This window comes from Falco rusticolus, chromosome 2 (assembly GCF_015220075.1).
Source record: "Falco rusticolus isolate bFalRus1 chromosome 2, bFalRus1.pri, whole genome shotgun sequence".
Taxonomy (NCBI): Eukaryota; Metazoa; Chordata; class Aves; order Falconiformes; family Falconidae; genus Falco; species Falco rusticolus.
Window position 1 is genome coordinate 23914155 of NC_051188.1, and position 17846 is coordinate 23932000.

The window sequence follows — 17846 nt, forward strand, 5'->3', positions numbered from 1 at the left end:
TTGATTCAGCAATGTTTTTCTCTCTGCATTTGAGAAACACAGCCTGATCTCACTCGCATTCATTCAGAACACTGCTGCAAATACCCTTTTGCTAGCTGATCAGAGAACCCATTGCTGTCTCTACAGCTCTCCCTGACTTCTCCTGGAAGATCTGTTACTTGTCTTCACTTTCAAGGCCCATTCGTCCTTGCTTATCACCACCGCACCTATTGTTCCTTAATCATCATCAGGAAGACAGCTGTGGTTTGCTGGCATTTGAAGCTAGGCCAATTTTCATGAAACATAAAGCTGAAAAGACCGCTAGATCATACTGTCTGATTTGTTTATTATTTTCTGTTTGGCTAAAACACTTTCAAAACCCCCACTTTTTCCTGGGGAAAAAAAAAGAATTATTTTTAAAAAAAAAAGTCAGAGGCGCTTCTTGTATCTCTTCCCTTCCTATCTCCCACCCATCATTTAGCGTCATTCAGCTCTTCTCTCACCCACGTTATATTTTCAAACAAACACCTCATGCCTTTTCCTGTTTTACACCTTACACTTTAGGGAAATTCCCTTAAATATCTGAAAACATACTTCGCATTGCTGTTCTTCAAAGCTTTCTCTGAAATTCAGCTTACCAAGGTGCCCCTACAGCCCCTATGAGCAAAATGTGTGATAAGAAGGTATATACACACCACCTACTTTTAAGTAACTGAAGTAGGCAAGTGTGGGATGTAGGACATGAATCCTCCTATGCGGTAAATGGAAAGAGGCTCCTGTTGAGAACAATTTTGATGAAGGAATGCCTAAAATATTCCAAACTGTCCTCTGAAGGAGTCTCTGGGTAAGGTGTGGAAATGGCCTAGGGAGATCAGTCTTCTGATTTAGGTACATGAGTTGGATGCCTGAAATATGAATGTTCTCCCTCAACTCCTAGTATTTCCCTTCTCATCTGTGTATATTCAACTCCTTTCAACTATTTACATTGCAAACATTTAGGACTGCAGATAAACTTTTCAGCCTGTTTGTGTGGTGCCTAGCATCACAGGAACTTCAACATCTAAACAGCACTACTTTACAGTAATAAAAAAAAACAGTCTTACAATGCCATGCAGCATTTTATTAAACAGTACCTGATAATGTAATTTTCATAGAACTATGCACACATGCCAGGTAGAAGATGCACAGCTATGATTCTACTTTGTATTTTCTAAAATCCCTAATCCTAAAACAAAGAGCTGGAATGCATTCATGGCTGGCACCAGCTTGTTTTCTCCCCAGTACCAATGATGGGCAAATCCTCAAGACAATTCAACACAGTGAAAGAGAAGGGAGAATAAGAGTGATGGAAAGGTATATGTGGATCCAAGATGCATACAGAATTTTTGGCAGAGGAAGCAGGGTGGGAGAAACAAACTGTGGAAGCCCTTGTCATGTGTGTGACAGATGTCATCAGCTATTTTCTGAAACAATCAATGAGAAAAAGGTAAAATGTAAGACTGGTAAAACTTAGAAATATAAGGAGTCCCTTCATATAGGCAAAGAGTTCATGCCCCACAATGCACACTTCTCCCTGTTAAACTTACTGAACTTTAAATATACCCTGTATTTAGGGTGTATTTAGGAGATTTCAGTAACATGAAGAAGGTCTCTAAAGCCCAAAATAAGGAAGCAAAACTCCTAGATATATCTTACATGCTAAGAAAATCTCCGAGTCCCCAAAAACATGCTTATTGCTGGGAAAAAGATAATAAAACATTATGAAGAAACAATGACCTTCAAGAAGTTACTTGAATTAAAAAGGAGTCTCACACAAATTTGGAAATCTAATTCTAGTACAAACAATAAGCCAAAGTCACACTAGGCATCACGTACAAAAGAAACAGAATAGAACAACTACTACTGATGATGATCTAGTTCTTGCTCTGGATCTATTCATCTGGATAACAGAAAAGAAGTTCTTTCAAAGCCTGAAGTAAGAAAACAAATCCTCCTCAAGCAAACAAACAAACAAAGATGCAGACAGTCATAGATTAAAACCTGATGAGAATAAACAAGGCGAAATACTGGATTAAATAATTGTTTTCATTATAATAAATGCCATTAATGGCAAAGAGTTAACTGCAAAGTGTCTCAAAAGAATGGATTTGGCCCTGTGTTGTGGTACAGTTGTTAGTCACCCAGAAAGTGGGGTGAGTACCACGGCATAAAATCTGCAGTTATTCAGCTTACTTGGAGTCATGGCACAATGCGGACCCCAAAACCGCCAAGTATAAATGATGACAAATCACAAACACACACTAAAATAAATGCAAGAGAAAACAGTCTGTGTTTTATGAAGTTTCAAATTAAAGGCAGAACTGTAGGGAACTTAGTGTAATATAACTCAATGTGTTAGGCAAGGGGAAGGTAACAGTTACCTACAGAATCTCCAGATAAGTTGACGTTACCCACTGACATTTATTCTCCCATAGATTTAAAATGCTCACACTCGTACGCTCACTTACAAGCACCGAGACTTACCTGTCCAAATGGCCTGGCCAGGATAACTTCCATGTAAAACACAGGACAAGGGCCATGAGCTATTAACTGATGTCCTCACCCCATTTCAGGAGTTGTTCTTAATTAGCAATAAAACCCTAGGGTTTTTAGCAGATCTTTTAGGATATCTTTCAGAAATCATCAACTGTGACAAGACAGTCCTTTGCCTCAGGATCTTGCTTACCTCGTCTTCCATAAATCTTAGGCCACATTGCTGTCCATTGTCCATTTTTCCTTGTTTGGAATATAGGTCTGAAATATATGCCTGCAGCCTCTTCTCCTGTTTGGCTAACAGGAAAAAAGAACAATGTTTGTGATATACTACACCCTTGTCGCCATCCTCTTGTTGTTAGGATGCAAGGTCTTCCACTAGCAAGTCTGTGCTGTAGCACACAGACACTGCTGGGAATGGTGTCCTGGAAAAAGTGTCTTTCATTATCAGTACAGGCCATTTCTTTAACCCTTTGTTTTGCTCTTTCACCTTATGCTTACACATACATTTTCATCCATCCTGCATTTACACCAATCTTCACACTCCTTTACAACTCTGCATAGTTTTATGCCAGTTAAACTGATCTGACACAGATCACTGCATACCCTCCCTCCTTCCTTTGCCATGTGCCCCTCTATTCTCCTTGCAACAGCAGCCATCACTGGTAAGTCTGCTCAGGGAGCAAACCAAGAGAAAAATCAACCTTTTACTGGTAGGACTAGGATTGCTTTTTTAATGGTGTAGTTCCATGCACTGGATCACTGGGGCAGCTGAATGCCAGTGTCAGGTACAACGGAGGTGGTACAACTGCCTCTGTTTAATGGAAATTTTTCATTAGACCAGTTATGTCGTAACGGGAAAGAACAGAAGATGCTTTGGCCTCAGGACCACTTCAGCAGTTTAGTGAAAATATCTGCTCAATATGCTGCTATAATAATAATAATAATAAAAATTTTTTTAAATCAGGCTTCTAAAACAACGGAGGAGAATTAGAAGAAAGCCGGTATAATAGATTATAAAAATCAATACTGTGACCTTAACAGAAAAACCTCCACATGACGTACAGGTCATCCCTTCTCCAAAAGGATAATAAAGAACTGGAAAGGGCTCAAATGTGAACCGTGATAAACACTAAAAAGATCCTACAAAGATAAATTAGGAAGTTTAAAATCAAGAGCATTATATGTGGACATAAAAAAAATTACAACTGCTCTAGAGAGGGCAGCTCAGACATTTCTGTGGTTGCTACCTTGTAACACAAGAAAAAAATACAGAGAAACATCCAAAGTGTGGAAAATCAAAACTGATCAGAAGAAATGTTTTTCACATCGTATGTAATTTATTCATATTGATTATCAAGGAAATTCGGTTATTAATATAAATACAATGTCCCTATCAACAATGGTATAAATCAAACCCTTTACTACATAAAGAAATCAGGAAGAAATTTGTTTAGAGTTAACATCAACTGAGGCATTGGGATATATTTACCAGTGAAACAGGAAACTGTATTATGGTTTAAGCCAATATGGTAACTCCACTCCTATCAATTAAAAAAAAGGAATAGCAATTTGATTTCATTATTGAACTCTTACTCACAATCTCACGGTAACTTTTCCTACAGTTTGCATTAAACACTATTACTAGCTCATTAACAACAGTATAGTCACAGTTACAAGACTTTGAAACTACTGAAGTTTGGACACATTAAGCTTTTATGTAAGCAATAAAGGCAAACACATGAAAAACAAAAATCAGCATGATTATAAACTCATTTTCTCCATCACTGCAAGTTCTACCTAAAATATATTTTTCCTGATTTTCAATCACATCCAGCTTCTAAAAAGTTTGTCTATTTTTTCAAAGACCTGAGATTGAACATTTTTCCCCTTACCCTTTTTTTTTGGTTGTTGTTGTTTTTTTGTTAACGATTGTTTTAATGGGGATTCTCATCACATATCTTGCTAAAAAGCACCCCAAAAGTGACTACTTACTGATCACTCACAAGCAAGGAAACTAGAAATAGTTTAAGCACTAATTCTTAAGCATGCCACCACTATACTGCTTAGTTATCTTGATTAGATCATGTTTTAGTTTGAAACGCATATTGTCACAGCACACACTAGAAAACACATTACCCTATTGTATTAGTCACTACAAAGACATACTGAAAATTAAAATTCTCTCTCAAAGATCAGAGTCTCAATTTTATTAAGATAGGCAAGGAAAAAAAACACAAAAGAGAGCATAAGGATGGGGCTTCATATATTTTGTTTGAATTTTTTCCACTGCTTCTGGGAAGGTAAAGAGAAGATAGCATTGTTTGGGAGCAGGGCATAGTGGGGGAACTGGAAGGAGAAGCTGCCAGCACTGCCAGTGCAAGGATGGGACTTCATGGCTTAGGGGCTGGGTCAGGTAAACCCAAGAAATAAATGACTGAAGCATCACACAGTACAATACAGGGTGCAAATGAAGACTTGAAAGGTCAGTAATACGGACAGCACAAAGAACCAGAAAGATTGCCTAGGAAATCTTTCTTGGGTAAAGAAAATGCAGTTGGTACCAAGACAAAATTTAAAGAGCTACATAAGAAACTGAGAAATTTAAAGGGCTACATAAACTCAGTGCAGTGACACTTCAATGTAGGCACAGGTACCGGTTCTGTTAGGGAAGGGAACTTCAGTCAATGTACAGCTGTGGGTCTGAGAAGACCTTACTGTCCACAGTGACAGAGAAGCTATCTGGCACAAAAGCAAGCCCACAGGCTGCAGAAAGGCAACATAAAATTTCTGAACCCAAATTTTCATCTATGTTCTGGAAGCAGCAGACCATTCACCACCAGGAAGACTGAATATAAAATGTATTCCCCTTGTTTAACTCTCTGTTTTGCAGATCACACAGGCTGTGAATTTGTGAGTAAAAGAATTACCACGTGCTAGATTTACCTTTTAGTTGTATAGCTTTTGCCTGTGATCATTTTAATAATACACCCCACTGACAAATAGTGATCACTTGCTGAAATAGAAGGGACCTTTTGCTTTTCTAAAGCTATTTTATTATATGCTTGAAAATATGTACTGAATATAGATAACTTGAAATATACTTAACTGTACATTTACCTGCCAAGTTGCCCCATGCACTTTTTTCAAGTAGAGGGTGTGCAATTACAATAAACTAAACTCGGGGGGAGAAGGTGTAAACTAACCTCATTTAGATGTGAAGGAATTCCTTGTTAAATGCATTTCTTTGTGCATTCCAATGGTACAAAAGCTGTTTGGTAATAAGAAGTTCCTGGACTGAAACAGACACTTCAGGACTTCTCGTTGATGATTAATGTACAGTTTAAGGGAGCCATTACTTTGTGACAGGCACTACAGAAGCCAAGTGTCAGATAACGTATCAGCTTCTGCTCCACTTCAATTCTAATTTAATGATCAGTACTCTTTTATTCTTAACGTCTTGTTTTAAATATTAAACTACAAAGTTCAGCAGGATACATAGCTGCTGTAAGAGTAGAACTCCCGTCTCATAGCGTGAATGTCGTGTAGGCATTAAATGGAAGATATTTTACTATTAATTTTTGGTTTTAACGAAGCTTATTTTTGAACATGAACATCTGCCACAATCCACCGTATTGCCAAAGGAAAATCTAAGTTTACCCTATATATGCACAAAAGAAAACTGCCATAAACAAAGCAATAAAATTACTTCAACTCACACGGTAACCTGTCAGACTGTGCTTATCATCTGGTCCGCATGCTGTGCAAATTACCTTCCCGAAATGAACAAAATATTTCTTGCGACTAGAAATGCTTTTGCCTACAATCATTCACGCACCTTTTCCCAAGGTGCACAAGAACTCTAAGCCGGAGCGTGTCTCCGGTCCAGCACTGGCCCAGCGTTGCAGGGGGAGGCCCGTTCCCAGCGCCACGGAGCTCAGCGTGCCCTCACCTGCCCCAGAAAACCGCGCAACGGCGACCCCGCGCTGCCGTAACGCGGGGTCATCCCCAAGGCGAGCCCGCTGGCTGGAAGCCCCCAGCCGCGCCGCGCAGGCCGGGGCCGAGCAGCTCGCCCCGCGGCAGCCCGCCCCGCGCAGGGAGGCTGCCCCGGCCAGGCACCGCGCGACCCGAGCGGCGCGCAGGGCTGCCCCGGCGCGCACAGAGGCCGCGGCGGGCGCGGGGCTCCCGGCGGGCCAGGGGGCGGGCCAGGGGGCGGCCACGCCCCGCGCGCGCCGCGGCGGGCAGCCAATGGGGAGCGGGCGCGGAGCCCGCCCGCCCGGCGGCAGCTGGCGCGGCCGGCCAAGGTCCGCGCGCGGCCGCGGCCCCCGCAGCTGCGTCTCCGGAGCGCCGGGGAGGGGCCGCCCGGGTCCTAACGCCGCCGCTCCCCGGCCGGCGCTGCTGCAGCTGCCTCCGCCGACTGCGGTCACCCGGGCCGTGCCCTGCTCACCCGAACGGGGAGAGCTTTCTGCCCACGGCGACATTTGACGCCAGTACCGATCTCACGGAGAAGAACCTGCGGCCACTTGAACGTACCGAGGTGCAGCACCCCCGCGTGCGCGCGGCCACGGGTGACACCGCCAGCCGGGAGAAGAGGACTAAAGGGTCCGACAGAAGGTCAGTACCTTCGGCACCCCGCATCAAACCTGGCTCTGCTTATAAGAAACCCCGATTAGGTCCGTCAGCACTCGGTCCCTACTCTTAACCTCCGAGCTGCGCATCTTCGTCACACAGCCCTGGAAAGATAAAAAAACCCTCTGCAACAGGTGGGAAAGCGAGAGCAGGGCTAAAATTGTATATGCTGTAGCATACACGAGCAAGATTCCAGGATCCTAGCAAACAAAGGAAGGATCTGGACAAGCCAAAGGCTCAGACCAGGGAAAACTGCAGAAAATATGGTCTGGTGAGGCAGCTTGTACACCTGCAGATGTGGGGTACACCAGCATGGCCGGGTTCTGGCTTGCTGTTGCTACTTAGGTCTATTAAAGGCAAACACAGCTGTACAGGAGGGCAGAGACACTGCATCTACACCCCATTCTTTCAAACGCATCAGCCTGGCCACAGCAGCGATTTCTGATGTATTTTCGCTTTGCCACCTCCTTCTCCTCGCCAATACTTCAATACCACTGGAAGATGGAACTGTAGTATTGTTTTATCTTTATACCTTTTATACTCTTTCAGTGACACATCTTTAAGTGACCCGAGATGACTTGGTCTGGGGTGCTAGAATTAAAGACAGGTTTGAAATGGCTTCTTTTATTACCTTCCAGTGTTTCCTGTGGAAATTGTGATCAACTTTGTTAATAGCTGCACATAGTTTTCTTTAATGTGCCTGCAGTCTTGCAGCCCAGACTGGACAAGGGATGGACAGACAGGCTCCACATCAGTGGAAGTAGCGTTAGGTGAGCATTGACAACCTCCTCCTGAAAATGAAGAGGGACATAGAAAAACTTCACACCCAACATAGAGCTGTTAGTAGTGTTATGTGAAACATTTATGGGAAGACCACTTTTTCATATAAATCTGTTTACTTTGGCATAAACTCCTCCACTACATACTATGCATGGCAGAACAAGACTTATTTACAAGCCAAAGTACCTGAACTGTGGCTATGTTGTAGCTATTCTATCACAGCAATCTGTTTTACTCCTTTCAAAACCACAGGTCTGTCATCCAGAGAACAAAATTTCTGGAGCTATATGCATATTTTTAATAACAAATCAACGCAGGCTTAGAGTTAATACTACTATATAGCGCATGCAAAAACCCAAACATCCTAAAGATTCAAAAGAGTATCTGAAAAATTTTACACCCCATGCTTTTCAAAAGCCTTTCTCTCATCTTGCTTCTGTGGGTGCATGTCTGTCTCTGTATTACAGATACCAAAGAAATGTAGGACTGCAACCCCTGCAACCCCTGGCCAGACAGACCTGCTTCTTGCAGCGTTCCAGTATGAAGCTTCTGTAATGTAAGTGGTAATTTCTGTCACATGTTGTGAATAAGTAAATCTGTTTTGTCTTTCACATTTTTATTAAATGAGGAAAATTTAAATTGGTAAGAAAGTAAAAATTCAAGGAGAGCTAAAATAGCCAGCAGCCAGCTGGTTCACTCCAATTAGTGTTTTCACAACACGGAGAGCATTAGATCTGTGCTATCAACTTCCAAAATAAAAGCATTTCTGAATCTGTCTAAATCATTAAAAAAATGCACAGGTGGCAATGCAAAGAAGATATTTCTGTAGCCTCTCATCAAACAGTCAATAAATTAATACACTGAAACTGTGCCACTTTATTAAAAAAAAATACTGAAAAATCACTGTTTCTCAGTTCCAGCTTACGCTCACAAGACAGATGTAGCCTACCAACTCAGCAAATCAATGGTGTTAAAAAGAGCAACCAGACATGGTAAAACACAGCTTTTTGAAAGCAAGTACATTAAGTAATTGATAGCACACATGTCCAATGTGCACAGAACTCAAGGATTCAAACGGGTATGAGCATCTTGCAGATTTATATATATATATACACACACAGATGTAATGGCATCAGGTTTCACTGTGGGCTGCCATACTGAGGACATGCCTTTAGGCTGGCATGTTCATTTAACATGAGTCACTCCGTTTGGAAACAACATAACAGAAACAACCACAAACTAATGAATTGTGAAAGAACTATAATATTTTTCTCCTCAGGGAAAACTCAAGTGTCACAAATAAAGTTAATATCACAAAAATGATTCAACAAAAGAGGAATTAAACACTAAATGGCAGTCAAATCTTTTACAAGTCAATCCCTTGTTTTTACTTGTTTTATTTGAAACAATACCAGTCAGGACAGTCACCTTAGAAAAGATCAACAGAAAAAGACACTCCAGCTTTGGTTTATATAACTACTACAAGTCCATATAAGATACTTCTATGGTGTGGAAACTGCAAAGTAGGTTTTTCTTGATTGAACTTGCCCTTCAGAATTTGAGGGGTTTCAAAACTAAGAGCTCACCTTCCCTTCCCTGCCCCCCCCCCCAAAAAAAAAGTTGGTTTTAAATGTAAACAGCTCCAATAAATAACCAAATGCTCGCCATGTAATGAACCAGAGTGAAAGATTAGCCTGGCAAAAAAAAAAAAAAAGTTGTGAGCAGCCTAAATTCCTTGTCCCAAGTTACTACAATAGCCTACAGAATCACAGCAGCTTTAAAATCTACTTATAAATATATCTAAGCAGGTATCTAAGCTTATATTCCTGTATCTAGCATACATACTTGTCCAGTGCAACTAGAGGAACCTAGTCCTTACATTACAATTGCTGATTTGTGTTCAGTTTTTTGGCACTGGAATGAGTGCATAGCACTTTGAGGGCCAGATTTTATCTCCCACCCACCTAAAAAGTAAAAATGAAAAGCTGAGTGTTGCAGAAAGGGCTATTAAATAGAAGTCACTATTAGTCAATTCCATACCAATTAATTTCAAATTAGGAGACTGCTTACATGAACTCTTTCATGTCTAACGTGCATTTATATCAAGCCTCTGGAGTCTGCCCACAGACCTCTCAGGAGTTCATCTACCATGCATTTTCTGTACTTCCAGTATCTTAGTGAGGATACTCTCTTTGAATTAATGCTGCCTTAGGTAGCTGTTAAGTTATGGTGCATGTCTATACTGTGCAACTGAGTACAGCGCAACTAGATTCTGTCAGCTAGGCTGGTCCTCCTCTCCCCCAGGATACACCACAGTTTTGCTGCTCTCATCAGGTGCCCACAGGAAGTATCTGTGTTAGCACAATGATCTGTCTGAGCTCCTTATCCTTGCCTCTCAGCAGGGCTAAGGCCTCCACAGGCATGCAGTGGACCAAACGCTGTTACCATGCTCAGACATTAACCACCACCCCTCTGACCAACATAGTCTATCCGATTAATGCCTAATCTGCTTGTGAATCAGCTCCTGAGCCACCACAGCTTTCAGCATAGTATGAGAAAATTAAGACTTCCTGAGGTCTGTCAAAACCCTGATTTCACTGGAAGTAGCATGCTGCTGGAAGAGCTACATCAACTGTGAAACTCATGCACCAGAAGAACACTCTGTCTCTGTGCTGCTCTTTACTACCATAGTGTAGGCATACCCAGGATCTCAAAATATCCTTAAGAAGAAGCTTTAAGAACTGCCAGCTGTTACCAGAACAGTTCCACTGCAATACCAACCACCAGTGGTGCCAGTTCTTTGTTAATTTCAAGAAGTCGGTACATGCAGAGATAAGAACAGAATTGGTTTTGGTGAAAACAAGAATTTTTGCTTAAGGAATTGTTGGCCTAAGCTATTTCAAAGACTAAATTAGAAGGAACCACTCCTACTATACTGTAGTTATAGTAAAACTTCCACTGGTGTTTCTACTTGCATTTTCTAATTGGTAGATTTAAATAGTGTAAAACCTCCAACAAAGTTGTACCAGTATAGTAACTTGACATGCTGCCGTGTTACTTTTTTTTTTTTTTTTAAACCTATACAAGGATTAAAAGTTCCCAGCTACGGTTAATTGTCAATAATTACATATGTTTCATATTTCCTGAAAAGTCGGATGCAATGCCCATTAGAATAGTTACATGTGTAGTGCTGAAATATGCCTCCTGAGGTTAGTTGTAACATACTGTGAGTGGAAAAAAAGCTGTTAAAAAATATTCACTTTAAGTATTCAGAGAAATAGATTCACAAACAGTGAACCATAAATGGCCACTAACTACTTCTCTAAAATAACACTTCTAAAAAGATGCTTTAACTGTTTTTATATGCAAGAAGTCACTGCTAAGTAAACTAAAGTTGTTGTATAGTTTCAGAATTTAAAATACTGCATGGTACAGAGCAATCCTCCTATTTTCAAATTTTAGAAGAAATTTTCATTAAACAATCAGACAAATCTTCGGAGACACATACAAACACGTTTTACTGTAAGCTATCATGTACTGTTTAATAAATCACATGCAGATTCTTACCAGAACGCCATTGCTTTTGAAGATGCCATATCCATTGTTGTCCTTGAGATATCCATCCATATTCATCATTAGTACCCTGCTTGCCTGCACTCAGGCTTCAGAATGGATTTCTGACAAGCAACCCACACCTACCAAAATGGTTTCTAGAAAGAAAATTTAAAAGCTGTAAAACAAGGAAAACAAACCAACAATTTGCAAACCACTGCAAGTGCAATGCGAGCATAGTCAATATAAAATTAATTCTGAAACATTCATCATATTATGCTGGACTGTAATATAACCACAGTTATAACAATTATACTTTTAAATGTCTAGTTCGCCTATAGAAAAACTGCAAGAGCACAGTCCTCTTACCCTGTTACATCTCATATGCCTTATTTCATTAAGCATACTCATTTGCCTAGAAATAATTTCTTATAAAAAGACAGGATAAATGAATATTATTCTTAATCATATTTAAGGTCTTTTAAGGACTTATGAAAATGAAGTTCCATTATGCTGGGCAGCGCATAAACACAGAACAGTAAAACGTGCCCGATCATATAAAAACCAACAGTCTAAACAGATAAAACAGCATGGGGGTAAGTTCACACAGAGCACAAACAGCACGACTGTAGTAAACGTAAGGGTAGTTCTGTCTTCGGGGTGGCTTCTGCTTACAAAGAAAATGGAAGGAGATACAGAGTAAGGAGGACAGATTGGGTGGGGGGAAACATATGAAGTAAGCAGGACTGAAGACAGGTAGAATGGACAGAAAGAGGGTGAAACAGTCAATGGGCATAGGACAGTGAACAGCTAATTAAAGCCAGTGAATGTTCTCTGAATGGTCAAAGGTCCCGGCCTTTTGGCTCTTTCTGTTCCTGCTAGTTAGTCTCTGACTAGGTCCTTTCTTTACTGCTGCCAGGCTAAGAACAGAAGGGCTATACTGATTTTCAGTCTTTTCCCCATCACAATCCCCTCACCACCATTTAATATGGGATCAGTCTCTCCCTCACCGTAGCTTTAAAATGGGAATCATCTGAATCTGCTCAACAGTATCTTTTTATAAAACAAGCACGTCCAGATCATCCTTATTTGCAAGTGATCCAAGTTCTGATGTTCTGACTTCAACTTTTTTAATTCTTTTTTAGGTAACGCACACTGGACAAGATTCATTTACACAGCAGAAAAGTAAGGCAAGACACTCATCTATAAAACAGCACTTGAAAGTTTGATCAGAGTACATAAAACATTGCATTCTATACTGAAAAACAGAGTTAAGTTAGGATTTGGGTTGGGGACAGCTGCTTTATAGGCTCTGGTGCATGCAGCCAGATGGAAATAACTGTAACCATTCACAGTAAACTGCACTTGTTCTAGTATCAACTGAATAGATTAGGCTTATATCAGAAAGGAAGATGCATTTTTATTGTCAAAACACTCACCATTTATGTCTTGTAGCACAGATGAACGTAAGTTTGTGTAAAGGGCAAGTTTGCCCACAAAGGCAAATCGAACTTACGAAACTGAAGTGGTGTAACTTCTTATGGGGCTCTATGGATAAGGGTAAATAACCTAGAACGAAGTCACTTTCTTCTGGTATAAAGTCTTCAATACAAATAGTTCATACAGGCATAGCAATGGCAATGTAATTTAAAACAATTTCTGAAACTAGGCCAGCCCTCCTAGGCTGTTTGCTTCTATGCAGAAATAAGCTGCCAATATATATACAGTTTTATACTGATACAGCTCTGTTCACACTGTGGGGAAAGATGGCTGATGCTTTAATTATGCCAGTACAGATAAAGTAGCAAAACATCTGATAGAGAGCTTAGTATCTCAGATATAGTCCATTTACCTATTGCAAGATAGCTGCAATATTCCCAGCACAGGCAAAGCTTTAGAGTACTACTTCTTGCCTTAAAAAATAATCCCTCCTGTGTAATTCCCAGATCATCATCAACATTTGAAGTGATAATGGAATTACTAGAGACAAACCAGACTTTGAATTTCTGCCAGATTCTGTCAGGAGTTCAGCTGACGAGTTTTCTGCCTGCCACTCAGGTGTCTCTATTCTTTTCATAATACTTTTTCTTTTAAAAATAACTTCTTTTTTTCAGCAACAATGCTGTGATAATTTTGAATCTTAGTAAAAACACTGTAAAAACAAAGCGTGTGTTTGGGCTTGAAAAAATACACATAAAAGCAATTACTCCTCCTCAGCCAAACTACAGCTTTGGAAATTACCTCTGACTTGCCAATGACAATAACAGGCAAGCAGTTGTCCAGCAAAATCCCTTTAGTTTAGCTGCACAATAGTAATTCCACCACTGTCTGTGCTTTATTTGGTTGTTTGAAACCACATCTGCAAATCCATGCTGCACTGTTAAAAAACCCAACCTTTTTGCTTCTAAAAGAACAAAATTTAATTGCTTCCCCAAGTATTCCATAACATTTTAACCAGCATGTTCCCCTTAGGACACTATGAATGGTATCTCCCGGACACATCTCAAGTGAGTTGAGACATCAGAATCACCTGATAAAAAAAGAATGCATTTTCCTCCTTACTTATGACTTGTTTTACAATAGCTTCCAAAACAAACTCAAGATAAACGTATATATGCATGGTTGTGTGTCCCTGTCTCCCTCTCCCCTACAAATAAGATCGCTGCTCCCAAAAATCTTTGGATTAAGTGAAATATCTACAATAGTAACTTACGTATCAAGAGGCAAACTGTATGTGCTTCAGTAAAAATAAGAATTGTGTTGATTATAACCTAGCTAGCACATAGAAAGTACTGATGGGTATGTTAGTTATTAAAAAAAATAACAAAATATTTAATTTTTAGACCTTAAACTTGTTCTAATTTTAGGGATGGATCTGTATTGCAAACAGAGGTACTTAAAAGTTGAGGGTTTTGTTTGCTAGTTGGTCAGCCTCAGCAAGAGCAAAAAAATTGAAAATAAAAATAAACACAATCCTTGTAATAGTAGCATCCTGTCATAAATAAATGTAGAGGGCATACTTATACAGAAAATATTGTTAAACAAACATGACATCTCTGTATAGAAAGATTACCTCATTACAAATAGTTAACAGAGCACTTTAAGGACCTGCCAGTAAGTGTAGTCTATTACACATAGGAATTGAAATTTCTCAATGCTATGAAACTCAGTAACAATGTAACTTCATCTAAAATATTTGTTACTTACAGAAAGCATCTTGAAGGATGCAATACTGTAATTTTTTACTTTCAGTTCAACTTCACTACTGATTTTGAAACATGCAGAATTTTTTAGTGATGGGCCATTTTTACCAATAGACTGAGGGGGAAAACTGAGGAAAATGCTTCTTTTTCCTGAAAATTCCAAAGCTTTTTTTCTCCAAGTGCCTCAGCCACAATTCTTTTTCTAATCCTCAGAGATCCTCCTTTCTTTATTACTAAGGTGAGATCAATCTTTGATATAGATATCCTGCTAAATAAAACATGGCTAGGAAATTCATGCCACACAAAACTTGCCTCTGGCCCCATGTTGCCCCTAAAAGATATAAGATTCTATTCATTGCCCTTTGTTGTGTGAAGGATAGTCAGATAAACAAGGTTGGAGGGTGGGAACATATACAACTGATGTCTCCAGGATTAAATGATCCAATAGGAAGTTAGTCCACAGCAAGTTGCAACGAAAGACACTGTCTCTAAAACTAGAGAAGGAAAAAAAGCAGTAGCATAAACAGGTCATACTCTAAAGAAAACACCCTCACCCGGTGTTTAGAAGCAGAAGGCTGTGCCAAGACAGATCCTGCATAAAGAATCATGGTCACCGACAGCTAGAGAGTAAATCAATTCTAGAAGCATCCCTGAAAACAACTGGTAGAACTTAGCAAAAAGATAAGTCTCCAACCACGGTCTTTACTAAACCAAAGCAGAGGGCACTTCATCCATCTACAAACTGAAATACTTTGCCCCTTAAATTAATGAGTGTCTGGAATCCCAAAGCCAGGTCTCTGAATGACAGCTGTATTCACAGAGCAGCACAAAATGAAATTCAAGTCACTAACTATCCCCCTCTGATGTACTGATTGAAGCTCTCATTTGATACCAAGTACAGTATTTGTATCCTGTAAGATGGTAGTCCATAACATACACAATTAGCCACTACACAGTAGGATGATGAAGTTAATCTTAGGCACTACATAAGTTTCATCTTCTCTTCTTGGTGAGGATGTCAGGAGTGAGATATCTTCTCTTGGAAAACCTTGAAACTCCCGTAGCCATATCGCAGATAAGGCGCAAGCATCTCCTTCCTTCAAAAATGCAACTAACCAGCTCAAGATGACAACGTTGAAATGGCAGGATCCAAGAGGACAGTATTTAAGCTGGGTGTTGATGATCAAGGCAACAGATTTCTGGGCCTGCTCTCAAAAAAATGTCATGATGCTGGGAACCAAAACCTCCATAGCGTGCTGCGGTGGTATGCAGTCCTGCTATGGTTGTTAAGTCATAAGGTAAGCTATACATCAGCTCTCAGCCAACGAGCCCTCTCTCAGACATTCCTGGATTACAAGCTCCAAGAACAAGGCAAAATATGTCTCTCTGAGACATGGGAGAGGAAGCTAATTGTGTTCTAAAGAGGAATGGAACAAAGGTATTCCATAACACTAATACATTAATGCATTAAGCACAAAAACTGGCAGGTGCACAGATTATATACTACTCGGGTACCATGCTTCTAATTTACAGCGCTAAGGGCACATACCTACCTACTGTGATACAAACTGTCTCTTAAAATATGTCACTTCTCTAAGACTGAATGTGCTGTCTCCTGATTTAATTTTTTTAATTATCAAGAACTCTTGTAACCGTTGCTTAGATTTTATGTAACTTTATAAATTCAAGAGGGGCAGAAATTTGCCCCCAGTTGTTTAGTATACCCATGACAAGAATTACAGGGATTACTGAATTGTCGGGATGGGGGGTGAAGGGAGAAAAAAAAATTACTGTATTTTTCGTCACTCCTGAAGAAACGTGCAACTTACTACAAGCATGTAATATTTCTTCCACTTACTTAAATTGAGAGCTACTATGAAAACACTTGCATTTTAATAGTTTAGTTTAACCAATTGCTTGGCGGGAATCGTTGCTTACTTTCTTAAACCAGATGATCCACTTCAGATGCACCTGGTTCTCTCACAGTCTATATTGTTTATAGAACCAAACATAGAATACCTTAAATATCTCATCGATGTTAATGGTTCTCTGAAGTTAAATATTCTTAAAAGGTAATACATGCATTTCTTTGATTTGTTATTTCTCTTAAAATACTCTCCATTTTTATTCTTGATCTTGATCTCAAAATACTGATCTTTTACAGTATCTTTTCTGTTTTTGGAGAAGGCGAAGAAGTCAGTCTATAATTGAAGCTGGGTAAGTCTTAAAAAAATCTGCAAAGCTTTAATGTTTTCTCTTTGAAACCCTATCATGCAGAGGAAAAACTTTTTGTTTTTTTTTTTAAACAGGAAAAATTCTTGCTCTTTTTCTACCAATTACAGAACTATTTTCCACCTTTTCCTCCCACCCCCCACCAAAACAGAGAATGAAAGAGGACCCTGGGTGATAAACTAGGACAGATTACTGGAGATGGCCGTAGCAGTTCCTGTTCCTATTGCACACCTTATTCCTCTCCAAGTTCCCCATCTCCACTACTGAGGCAGGAGTACCTGCTGCACCACTATACTTTCAAAGAGCAGCCGTAAAGTAGAATAGCACCAGTTCTGAGTGACTTTAAGGCTCGAGGTTACAAACTACATTGAACTGTCACAACACAAACAACTAAACTACCCTTTCCTTGGATCAGCTGGAGCAGGAGACAAACCAAGTTAATCCTGTGATCTGAACAGAGTCCCCAACACTTACTCCATGTAGAAACTGTTACTTCTAAATTATGCATGCATTACCAAAAGACATCTCTGTCTTTGTAAAATGGAAATTGCGGTAGCTGAACTAGCTACACACTCATAGCTACATGTTGGAAAACAAGATAAAAATGTGGCTGGGAATAGAACTAGACATTCATGTTTTGTGTCGGTAAAGAAGTCCTCTTCAGAAACAGTACTGCTGAAATGTTAGGTTACTATATAATGCTCAAATGGTAACTAACAAATCCTCTCACAAATCTATTTTAAATGTAAATGTTAAGTGGAAAATATTTATAGTTTAAGTTGCACCCTTTGCTACTTAATTATCATAATTTATAAAGAAGAAACCTTTAAGTTCCTCCTCCAAAGAAGTTACTCACCTGAACTGCAGCTTCAGAGTCCCCAGCAGTCAGCCTGTTCAGAGATTCTCATCCTACTGAATGTCAGAGACCTAGTATTTCAG

General features: G+C 39.8%; 2 long non-coding RNA genes across 9 annotated transcripts in view; one reads left to right on the top strand and one right to left on the bottom strand.

Annotated features, from left to right (window-relative positions):
- The window catches only part of LOC119143225, a 44653-nt gene that overhangs the window by 12448 nt on the left and 14359 nt on the right, over window positions 1-17846 (bottom strand). For 6 of the 8 annotated variants that reach the window (XR_005102625.1, XR_005102628.1, XR_005102631.1 and 3 more), the window contains exons 4-7: window positions 17764-17834; window positions 11488-11630; window positions 7772-7931; window positions 2705-2808 (exon numbers count right to left, since the gene is read on the bottom strand). This is a non-coding gene — a long non-coding RNA (uncharacterized LOC119143225). Of the gene's footprint in view, window positions 1-2704; window positions 2809-6349; window positions 6686-7771; window positions 7932-11487; window positions 11631-17763; window positions 17835-17846 lie in introns of those variants that run through there. The other 2 variants (XR_005102627.1, XR_005102630.1) reach the window with 2 other exon arrangements.
- LOC119143226 lies at window positions 6860-17770 on the top strand. The gene is made up of 4 exons (XR_005102632.1): window positions 6860-7125; window positions 8388-8476; window positions 12618-16892; window positions 16985-17770. It is a non-coding gene; the product is annotated as an uncharacterized LOC119143226 (long non-coding RNA).